General features: G+C 43.8%; 1 long non-coding RNA gene across 2 annotated transcripts; it reads right to left on the bottom strand.

The window, feature by feature from the left end:
• Positions 1-5868: 5868 nt before the first annotated feature.
• LOC135235892 (uncharacterized) lies at positions 5869-11973 on the bottom strand. Of its 2 annotated transcripts, XR_010324456.1 has the most exons (4): positions 10636-11973; positions 8068-8225; positions 7127-7439; positions 5869-6288 (listed from the first exon to the last, which is right to left on the bottom strand). It is a non-coding gene; the product is annotated as an uncharacterized LOC135235892 (long non-coding RNA). The 2 variants fall into 2 exon arrangements; XR_010324455.1 differs by having other exon boundaries at positions 5869-7439.
• Between the last annotated feature and the right edge of the window lie 186 nt (positions 11974-12159).

Below are 12159 nucleotides of genomic sequence, written 5' to 3'. Positions count from 1 at the left end.
CTTTTTTTAAAGATGTCTGCTGAAAGAGTTGAAAGTGTATTAAATTGTCTTTGTTTTGTTCTAGTTTTGTTATATTTGTCTCTGGTCAAAATAATTTGAATACTAAATGTTAAAGCAGGTTGGCAGTTTATGCCTTTGTGCTTGTCTTTGTTTTGTAAATGTATTTTGTAAAAATAAATAACAGTTGAATTAATTAATTAGACATATCAAATTCCTGCAACATGGTATTCAAATATAGCACGATGGCTACAGTTCCCTTTTGGAAAACAGTCAGTTAGGTGGGTTCCAGCCTTACACTATGACTATGGGTTTGCTACTGTAGCTGTGACATCATCTACTGATATGACATGATATAATATAATGGCACTCCTCCAATGCATTCGCTCATAGGGCAAAGTGCATGTACTTCAGCTACAGTGCTCTTTGTGAGGGTCCAGACTGATATCCTGAGAGCCACAATTGCCATTTCCTAACATTCAATGCTCAATACCTATATATGAATTTAAGGGGAAAGAAAACGGAAAAAGTTAACACATTACGTGGCTCAGAACAACAGCCTTAACCCCAATCAATGGGACCTCAATGCCAACCGCTCAAAAGAAACAGCTCTCCTCTTCTTAAGATAAGCACTCTGATCTGTAAAAGACAAATTTCTGTCTTGATTCTAATTTAATTCTCTGCTTGATTCAGTGCATTTGGCCATGTGCTCTTTTAGGCAACCCTGACCCAATTGGGTAATCTCAGGCATTGCCCACAAATGGTTCTCTTTCAATCTTTCAGAGTGGTCCCATCAGACAACCTGGCATGGTTTAACGCCCATCACCTTACTACAGGAGTCCTCCCAGGATCCATTTTGAACAGGATCCTCCTGTTTTCTTTGAACAATACGTCTTTTGACTCAGTAATATCCTCACATCTTCTCTTACCACTCCTATGCTGACAACACACGGTTGTTCATCTTCTTTCCACCGATAGAGAAACATATTGCCTTGCACATCAAAGTTTGTCTATTTTGTGCTGGATGATGTTGGCATCTCAAACTCAGTCCTGGCAAGTTTTAGTTACTCTACCTACCAGCTATATCTATCCTCATGGTGGATCTCTCCATTACCTTTGGCAGCACAATGGTGTTCACATCCCAAACTGCCAATAATCTTGGTGTAGTCCTGGATGACAAGTTTTCAGCGAGAACATTGCAAAAGTTACTCAGAGCTGCCAATTTTTTTCTCATGAGTAAAATCTTTTCCTTACTAAATATGCCACCCAGATTATTGCCAAAGCATTTATGCCACTAGTCTACTACAGCTCTCTCATTGAGAGACCCCTGTATGTGTCATCAGCTGCCTCCAGCTCATACATAAGGCTACCACTCATCTATAATCAACCGAAGTAAACATATGTCACACTTCTCCTTCTCTCTCTCCACTGGTAATTGCATGGCTAAAAATGCATCTGTTTGCTGAAGATATAATTGATTTTGTCTCAATTAACATTGAAGCTTAGCAATAATCATGGGTTTGCTATCCATGCCTGCCTACATGCTATGTATAACCTTAGATCCTCAAAACCCATTTGCCACTGAAATCATAGCATTCTCAATCTCCCTCTTGCGTCTATGGCATGTGACTTTACGTTGTATCAGTTTATGCACAAACTACTACTGTCAGTTGTGACAATAGTCATTTGGCATCACTTCTGCTCCTTGTGTATACCCCTTATGTATGTGATTTTGTACATCGAAAAAGATTGTCTGCTAAATACCTAAATGTAATGTAATGCAAGTATAATCTCTATTTGTTCTTAGGGTTGCCAGAATTTGTCAAAACCAGACAGCACGTACAGTTGCACATATAATCGCAAACAAGGCGAGCTGTCGAACAGTGGGGGCGAGTGGGGGATGGGGGGGTGGCCATCCTCTGAACTTTCTTCCATCAATTACATTACATTGTCCAATCGAGACTACAAACCGGACTTCCGTTTGAAAACCAGACATCGACTATCTCTCTGACGCACACGCACAGTAAGACGCTCCTGGTACTGGTGTTTTGAGGGTATGCGTGTAATCAGAGTACAGTGACAGAGCACAGTGCCAACAACCAGAGTTTTTTCCACAGCAACACCCAGACACAGGCCTTCATCTCTCTGGGCCAATTACTGGCACCTTTTATCATCAGGGAGCCAGGCTGGCTGCAGACATGGGGGTTATAACTTCAAAAGGAGCTCAGAAACAGCCAGCCATCGACCAGGGCATTCGGAGGAGCACGTTCATTCAGAAACATGTGGGAAAAATTAGTCCTGCAAACTCCTTGGACATTTCACCCAGCCCTCTGTGAAGCTGCAGGGAACGCGTAAAGCAGACAAACACGTTACAAAACAGGTTCAAAAGGAAACAAAGGCGAAAGAGAAGAAACGAACACCCTCTTTTAAACCGCGGCCAAGTTTTTTTTTCTCTTTCTTTTTTTATGGGAAAAAAAGCAGAATAGCTTGCAGGAAAGTAGGATGAAGGTCAGAGCGGGGTTGGAAGGTAGTCACCTGACAGTAATCGCGTAGCTTGGGGCCAGTGTGGATGACGTCAAGCATTCCTCGTTCACAGCGGGCTCCCTCTGATCCTCGCCTGCAGAAAGCTGACCATGCTCTCGCCTCTTAACGCTCTTTCTTATGTTTCTCATCACGGGCTTATTAAGTGTCCCGGTTTCATTCCCTTCCCACCTCACTACCCCTCCCCCCGCTTTGTATGCTGTTCTGCTCCAGGTCTGTGTAGGGCTAGAGTCAGCCCTTGCATTTAGAGCATGGCATATCATCAGGGGTTCTTACTTCCTACCATTCAAGAACAACTACAAGGATCACTCACATGAAAAACGATGTTGTCCAGCATGTGCAGTGTATATTGATATGATAAATGTATGTTTCTTGTATTTTGAATCCTCCAAAATCCATCACTCTCATGTTGAATCAGAAAACGCTGAAACGTAAGTTAATTCTATCACCGGTGGTTCTAATTATTTCTCCCCTGGAAAATACTGGAAAAAGCAGTCTTTTGATACATACAGGAAGCAGATGGCTGCATGTGTTCAGGCAGCTGTGCTCATTCAAAGTGTTGCTTGAGGTGTTCATGTCTAGTTTTCCCTTGAAAAGCGGGACATACGTTAGGGTAGTTGATTTACAGAATGTCGTTTACATTTGAGTAAAGGTACTCACCAACAGGGCAGGCTGGGACCTACAGTATAGCCTCCTGGCACGGCTAAAGTATTATTAGGTGATTATGACAAGGATTATCCAAAGGCGGGGTGAAATTGGTCTTGTACAGACATAGTGCAGTCGCCCGAGCTTCCATGGCCTACCATTCCCACCAAGAGTGATCCAAATGCTCAAAGGCTACTGGTTCCGTGTGTTAGAGATGCGCTTCTCCAACAGTCAGGGCTAGCTCCCTCCTGTAGTACTGTGTGGTCTGCAGTGTGTAGAATAGTCCCTGGCTTGTGGATTAGAGAGCCGTAACAGTGTAGGCTTCAGCTGCCACATTCCATTTGTGGGTGTGAGTGGCTTGAGAATCACACTTGGCATTTTCAAATTGGGAGAAAAGTGTGTAAAATGTTCATAAAAGCAATCCAATGAGGGAAGATCAACTGCCAAAACAGAACATTGTCTTATGTGGCATCGTCTGTTTTGTCAGCAATATTTCAAATATGTGAAGATGTACTGAGTAACAGTGTCAATTCTCTGAAAGACTGAGAGACAATATAGCCAAACATCATTCATAAACTACCGTAAAAATTCAATCTCCCTCCCCTCGAAAAACACAATGTAAAACATCTGAATTTACACTTTGCTGATACAACTGGATCGATCCACAGCACATCGAAAGCAAAGAACATTATGCACATCTTTCTGGGGAAACATGCCAATTAAGATCAGTAAGTGGTTGTGGCATCAGTTTGGCTGCTTCATCACTCATGACCGAATGGTATGACAGGAAGTTGTGTAAACACTACAGCATTACGTTAGTAAGAGAAAAGACTGGAGGTGCAACTGGCGGGGTGACATCACATATTGAGGATAAGCCAGATGAAAGTAAGGACAGAAAAAAGTGAAAAGACTCCCATAACATTCCCATAAAATGTAACATCCTCACAAAAGCATGCAGTAAGTTTAGGCACTGCTCATACAGTTCATTTCAGGTTAACTGAGGTAACTATGAACCCTCCCCTGTAACCAGGACAATTTCTTTGTAGTATCATCAGTGCCACAACACAGCCACACAGACAGAAAACAGGGAGAGTTGTACTGCAACCTCTTTCTCTCTCTCTCTGCACTGCACTGCACCCTCCTGGGATCCAGACACTTATGGATCCCGTTAGGGTAACCTCCAAGACTGTTCCTTCCCCCCTCTCTTCTGCAGCACTTAAACCCATCCTTATCCTCCACTTGAATCTGATCAAGGCACTTTCTCCACCCTCCTGATGCTAGTTTCACCCTTCTCACAGGGTTAAAGCTGCCATCTCAGTTCCCATGTTCCCTTGCAGCACAAACTCCTGTGAGTAACACAACAGTCATCACTTCCCAGTAAAAAGAACTGCAACCAATCAGAGGGACTGCTTAGTCATCCTGAATAATGATGCTGCATCGTCCAAACACCACTTGAGTTTTCTTTACTGACACTTAGTTATCCCCCTCACACACGCAACACGCAGGCACACATACACACACACACTGGAGAAATAATAGACCACTGAGACAGCTGGATGTGAAACTGGGGGCTTTTGAGAATGAGTAAGCTCAGAGATAAGGAATGCCCTTCCTGGACTGCCAGGACACACAGAGGCTGTGACTTACTGTAGGCAGTGAGCTGATTCGACAGGAGCCCAACTAAGACCAGCTCAGAATCAGTGGAAAGTCCTGGATAAAGACAACAGGGCTCATAAAGTGAATTTTATCCATATCTCATTACCCCATTTTCTCCAGGTTTGGAATCTCCATACGCCACTCTACTGCTAACCCTTCTCTCTATTTATCTGGTAGGTGTTGACATTACATGACTGTAACTATGTCTATCTCTATAGCTACAGAGGTTGTGTAAAGTGTTTCATTGAAATCAATGCTGCCGCAAGCAGTGCTGGCAGGGTCAGGATTTGATTTCGGGCCAGATGGAATGCCACTGCACTGATACCCAATATGACAATAGGATGAGCCACTTGGGAGCTTTCATCAGCAACATAATTATTCCCTTCGCTGTGAAGGCTTCACTTCTCAAGTGTTAAATGCCTAGATAAGAAACTGTCTGAGGTGCCCTACTATTGACTGTAACCACAGCTGCAAGCAGGCTCACCATTCATTGCTGTACTGTGTTAGTTTATGGACTCGTGAAAATCTAGTCTTGTTCATCTTAAATTCAGCAGTGTAAAAACATGTTTTCCATGGGACTAATGAAACACTTAAATTCATTTAATTTCGAAGTTCGTTATTTATAAGAAGAGACAAAACCGGTCTATTTCATTGATGTTGTTATTGAATTTTCACTCGTAGAAATGTCGTTACTCAGTCATACAATAACAATGCAGAACATTTATCTTTCAACCTGTTATTTTATTTGGTTTGCCAGTAACCACAGAGATAAAATGTGTAGTTCAGTAAGCACTTAGCGACATCTGGTGGTAGAGCTTATAAATGATAATACGTTATTTGTCAGGCTTCAAGATTTTGCTATTTGTTGTGCAAGCGTAGAAATAGAAATATTCTGCGTTATTTGCTCAGTTAAAGGTGAGCCACATCCACGTGTCAGCCTCCGCTTTGCATAATTGTTTACCCTGGTGTTTCTACTTCTATATCTTGAATTTTTGTTCAAGGTTATTTTTCATTCTCTCTCTCTCTCTCTCAAATTCAAATTCAAAATGCTTTATTAGCATGAAATACATTTGTACATATTGCCAAAGCGTACACACAGAAACAGGAATACAAACAACATGAAATACAAACAACATTGTGGTAACGACAACAATGCAATTAACAGTGTGGTAATGGCCACAGTGAGTAGGCTATATAATAATAACAATAATAAAAATAATAATAGTAACAATAATAATAATAATGTATCTCTCTCTCTCTCTCTCTCTCTCTCTCTCTCTCTCTCTCTCTCTCACACACACACACACACACACACCTTATTCTGTGGATTACATTTCACCACATGCAGCTTCAGAAACAGGTCGACCGGGGTTGTCGATCCGTGCCTAACCTCGTCAGCATTCCCCAGGTCTTTTTGTCCTCCGACTGTCTGACATTTAAAGCCTTCACCTGTGTGACGAATTAGGGGGAAATGGCAAAGGAGGACAGCAGAGTTACTCCCCCGCTACCACATGACCCGAAGTGTTCCATCACATGACCAAAGGCTTCTGCGGTTCTGCTGTGGTGCTTGGGGGGGAGGGTACCAGGGTAAGAACAGAGCAGCTGCTGAAAGGGCCTAATTAGCTCCGGGCTCCCCGTGCTCCTCTAATTCAATTACTGGCACCATTTATCAGCGGCGGCAGCGCAGGGGCCGAGCCGACACACGCTGACGTCAACCGCTTCTCCCAGACGGCCTTGCAGCCAGAGCTGTGAAAAATCGAGGGTGGGGGGAGGGGGGGGGTGGCGTGATGGTGGGTGTGCCGGGGAGGGAGGCTGACTGTATTTTTTCACACTCGTGAATCCTCCCGTTTGAATATTTTCCGCAGTCACGCGCTCTTTCCCGGATAAAGGGAAAGGGGGCGACCGAGCCTCTGTCTGTGGGTCTCTGTCCGCGGGCACGCTTGCAGGAAGGCCGGGGGCCGCAGTGCCAGGAAGGCAGCAGAAGGATTGTTCCGGGCACGTCTTTCATCTTTACTTAGATCCCAGCACAAGGAGCCCCATTTTGCTGAACAGAGCGGTCGTACTGTTACAAAGCTGCGCAGTAGCACCTGATCGCAGAGGCCTTGGCCAGGGCCATTTTGTCCCAGCTAAATTCAGATGAGTACAGAGAACATGTTGGACACGGATGTTCTCCTTGTGCTCACATTACAGGATATTCTGGTTTTCAGACCAGAAACAGACACACCATGTACACGTGCAGTACAATGTATTTTCATACACACACACGCACACACAGACACATACACACCTTGGAATGATTGGTTGGTGCCAGATGTGGTGGTTTCAGCATCTCAGAAACAGCTGCCCTGCTGGGAATTTCATCCACTACAGTCTCCAGAGTTTACAGAGAATGGTGCGATAAACAAAAACATTCAGTGAGCGGCAGTTCTGCGGCTTAAAACACCTTGTATGTGAGAGCGGTCCGAGGAGAATGGGCAGACTTGTTCAACCTAACAGAAAGGTTGCGAATGCTCAAATAACAGGGCATTTGAGAACGCACAACGTGTCGAACCTTGAGGCGGATGGGCAACAGCAACAGAAGATCACGCCAAGTTCCACTCCTGGGAGCAAAGACCAAAGAACAGGAAGATGAAGCTACAGTGGGCATGTGATCACAAAAACTTAATTACAATAACAGCACTTTTTATACATAGCCGCCCCCCCCCCACCCCATTTCTGGGTGTCATAATGTTTGGGACAAATGCCTCCACAGGTGTTTCAAATTAGTCAGGTGTGTTCAACTGCTTCTATTTTGCAACACTTTCTCTTTTCGGCATACTAAATGATAAACGTAATATGTAATAAATGTAATATCAAGATTTTCTTTTAAATGAACAAATAATTACTTATTTTAAAGAAGTAATAATCATTACTCCATAATATATGTTTTTCATACCTATATAATTGAGTAGTCTGATGTATCTTACTAATGGAAATTTTATAATCAGCTTGAACATGGATCAATGTTTTAAGAGTACTAAACGTGTTCTTCAAGCACAGTGTTTCCCTAATTGTGCCAGTGCTGTATATATAAGCACAACACCAGGATTACGAGATGGAGAAAAAAACCTTCTTCAGCTCCTGCTGCACAGAGAATTTGTGTGAATTAAAACAGTTGTCCATGGTAACTGTTACATTAGGATGCTGGTGGGGGGGGGGGGGGGCGGAGGTATGGAGAGAGTCTTTCACCTCTATCCAGCACTAAGAGACAGGCTTTTACAGTCCCACAGCGGCTCATTAGCGATGATCTCTCTGATCAGCTGTCCCTCAGTGCTCATCCTCGTCTCTTTCCAAAGGCATCTGCCTGCTGCAGTGGTGTAAGGTCACCTCAAATATACAACAGGCGGCTGAGAGAGAGAGAGAGAGACAGAGAGAGAGAGGCAGAGAAAGAGAGAGAGATTTGAAGCTTGTTATTATTCTTTAAGCTTTGTCACTATGTACATCACAAGCACTTCCTGCCAGGAAACAATCTGAAGTGAATCTGAGAGGGAGCAAGAGCAGGAGGCAGGACACCCAGCAGTCTCCAGTCTAGGGTCCCCGCTTGCTTTGGAGGGAGGTGGACTCAAAGGCGAAGAGGAGAGTGAGGAGGGCAGGAGGAGAGGTGGGGGGATGGGCTGTGCAGTGGTGCTCACGCAGTATTCCCATCTGTGCCTCTCCGCACACGTCCAGAAGAGGTCTGAGCTGTCCGTCTCGCCACAGACACCGGAGGGCCGAATGACGCACGCAGCATCAGGACTGGCAGTACAGAGAGTGTGTGTGTGTGGGTGTGTGTGTGTGTGTGCATGTCTGTGCATGTGTGTGCATGAGTGTGTGCGTGTGTGTGTGTGTGTGCATGTTCATGCATGTGTATGTGTGTGTGTGTGTGTGTGTGCGTGCGTGTGTGTGTGCATGTGTATGCGTGTGTGTGTATGTACGGTGGGGATCTGTGGAAGTAGGGACCCCAAGACCAAATTCAGCCTCACTGAATATGTTTTTAGGGTCCAATGGGAAAATGTACAGTAGGGACATTATATAATATGCCTGTCTGGGTCCTATTTGTTTTATTATGTGTTAGGCATAGTCACAAGCTGGATGCACTTTATGTGCCTGAAGGTAATAGCCATGTGTTCAGACAGTAATAGGCAGCTGGGCCAAAGCTCAGGATTGGTGAATGGGCATTCTAGTATTCTCCTGACTTCAAATTACATTTGACATGTGAACAAACAGCAAACAAGCAAATCACATCTCCTACCTGAGCAGAGGAACTGACTGACTTCAACATCTGACTGAAAAAAACCCTCAAATTCAACTTTACAAAAATTGTACTTTTTAAAGCTGCTGCTATCCAGTGAACCTTGTGCCATGTACATTTTGGCCAATGAGAATGCAAGCTTCCCAGAAATCCCTGGGGCGAGACAGCTAAGCCTGGGTGGATCATTATTGACATTTTCCCAGCAAAATTCATTTAATTTTTGGCTTTTATTTTGAACCCTGCCCAGGGGTTTCCCGGTGGTGTGAACAGGGTCAGTTTGCGCGCAGTGACTCTCTTTCCTGTGAGAGCAAACAGGTTGTTTAGATAATGGCCCCTGGCTTTAGACGTGCAGCTACTGATAAATCTGATAAAGCTTGTGTGGGCTGGTTCAGCTATTTGGATCCACAAATACAACCCAAGAGTGTGGTTCATGCGCTGAAACCACACAGGCAGCATACACAGAAAACTTCAAGAGACCGATCACAAGTACATTCACACAGCAGTGTACAAGAGTGAATACAAGTTTGTATGTAGTGTACACAACACATTCATCGTTGAAGCATATCTAAATGTTGTGTTGAAAAACATTATCTTTTATAATTAATTAATAATTATTAAAAACTATAGAATAACTTTATTAAATACATTATCTTTTATAATATGTCCAACTATCTCTATCTTTGCCAATTATTTTTTTAATAAATGCTTTGTATGATAAATTGTGCCATATCTGTACTGCAGTATTGGTAGTTTTGGCCGAAGTTATGACTTGTTATTGTAAATTCAGTAGCTAGTGTCCCGTGATTAGAGGAAACTGTTACATGTATTAGCACAGATCTGTCAGTGTGTACATGCAGACATGCGCAACATGACCTGCAAAGTGAGAGTGAGCAAAGGTGAAGTGCATATGCGCAGCTCAAAGCAGCTTTGTGCAGTCGCAGGCTTAAACGTGCCCAACTGCGCAACCGTGTGGCTAGTCAGCTGAGCGACAGCCATTAGCCCTCAGTAAACACTCTGGCTCTAACTATAGCTGGTCTAAATTTCACTGTCAGAGGTGACGAGACAATGTGAAGGTGCTCTCTCAGTGGAGAGCCCCACAGCACAGGCCACTGTAACTGGATTAACCAGTATAATGAGGATAATTTGGTACCTGGATCCCCACGGTGCTGCTCTAGATGACACGATGTGAAGAGAGAGGCTCTCCCAGCTCCTCTACCGCACCGCTGGGATTTTAAGGGCTTCCGTGGCTTTTAGGCATGGCTGCATTTCTGAGATTTCTGAACACACCCCACTAAGCATCTTCTGCTGAGAAGCCTGAGGCATGCTTTTACAAAAGGTAAAAACATGAGGGGTGCCTTTGGGTTGAGGACTGACTGGCCAAGCAGAGCACAGGTTAGAGGAGGAAAAAAAAAGAAGAAAAAAAACTGACAGTGAGCAACAGCCAACACTGACAAGATGGGACAACAGGAAAAGGATTAGAAAAACAAGGAGAAAGAAACCCAGGTAAAGTGTTTGGTTGGGCTTACCAGAAATCTGCTTTGTAAAGGCTGCCTTCTGCATGCCCTGTATGTCCAGCCTAGCTGAAGCCATTTTAAGCTCAAACAAACAGTCCTCAGTGCTTAAGATCCCCCAGTGTCCCGCGCCCAATCCAAGGCCCACCTGCCGGCGCTTCTCCGCACTCCGGACCACTGTTCTGAAACAAATTTGCTCTTCAGAGCAGAAACGGAACATTCGCTTCCCGTTAGCGCAGGTTGCGTTTAATTCAATCACAGCGCGTTGGCAGCTGGGTGTTTAATAACTTTCAAATTGTTTGTGGAGTCTCTGTTTTTACACTACTGGAGGCCGGCGTCTATCGGTACACAGACACAATGTTCTCTCGGCGAGCAAGGCCTCTGTTTACGGCACAGAGCTGACCGCGCTGTGGTTGGGATAATGAGCCGTCATCACGCTGCGCATTACAGACAGATGCGCTCACTCACACACATTTACACACACTCACAAACACTCAGGCACGTGCTCAGGAGCTGACAGAACCAGCACAGTACTCGGTTTGTGTGGCGTTAATGTTGTGATGCAAACTAACCACTGAAGACCAGCAGCTGTGACTCCATCAATGCATGCAGATCCAGCACAAAGGGCATACCAAATCTTTCATAATAGCAAGTGTATGCCAATGGACCCTATGAACACTAGACATACAAACTTCCCCTGTCCTCAGAGAAGGATGTTTAAAAAGAACATCTATAATGAAGTTTAAAACTTAGACTTCAGATCTAATTTAAACAAAAATGTGATTTATCCCTAACTGCAGCAAATTATAGTGTCCTAATTTATTTTACTTTTTTTTACACAACATAAAGTTGGTAACTTGCATATGAAGCAAGCATAAAATGTAATAAAAAATGTTTGCAGTTGAATTTGGTGTGTAAGCATGGGCTAGGGACACACAAAGCTCACTGACAGCACAACACTGCCCCCCTCTGGACCATCGCTGACATTAAACATTATAAGCTTAGCAAACCTAATTTTTCAGTTTTTTATTTTTGATATATTTGCAAAAAATTCTAAAAACCTGTTTTCGCTTTGTCATTATGGGGTATTGTGTGTAGATTGGTGAGAACAAAAATGATTTTTTGTAATAAGGCTGTAACGTAACAAAACGTGGTAGAAGTGAAGGGGTCTGAATACTTTCCGAAGGCACTGTAAGTCAATATCCATTACCAATCAAAGTACAAGAGGGGAATCAAATTTTGGAAACTTCTAAAAAAATAAAAATAATGGCCCTCACTCTTACCATTACAAAGCCCTGCAACACCAAGAGCTGGACCAAGGAGTCCTCTCACACAGCTGGCCCTGAGGCTCAGTTCACCAAGAGCTGGACCAAGGAGTCCTCGCACACAGCTGGCCCTGAGGCTCAGTTCACCAATCACCTCTGACACCGTAAGACCAAATTATAGCATAACGCAAACAAAATGACATAACTTATTGGGACACAAAAACAAGAGCACAAATCAAAACTCAATGCTATCGGGCCATAAAAATACAGTACA

This window comes from Anguilla rostrata, chromosome 12 (assembly GCF_018555375.3).
Source record: "Anguilla rostrata isolate EN2019 chromosome 12, ASM1855537v3, whole genome shotgun sequence".
Taxonomy (NCBI): Eukaryota; Metazoa; Chordata; class Actinopteri; order Anguilliformes; family Anguillidae; genus Anguilla; species Anguilla rostrata.
Note: the sequence above shows the minus strand (reverse complement) of the source record. Positions and strands in the feature narration are given on the sequence as shown.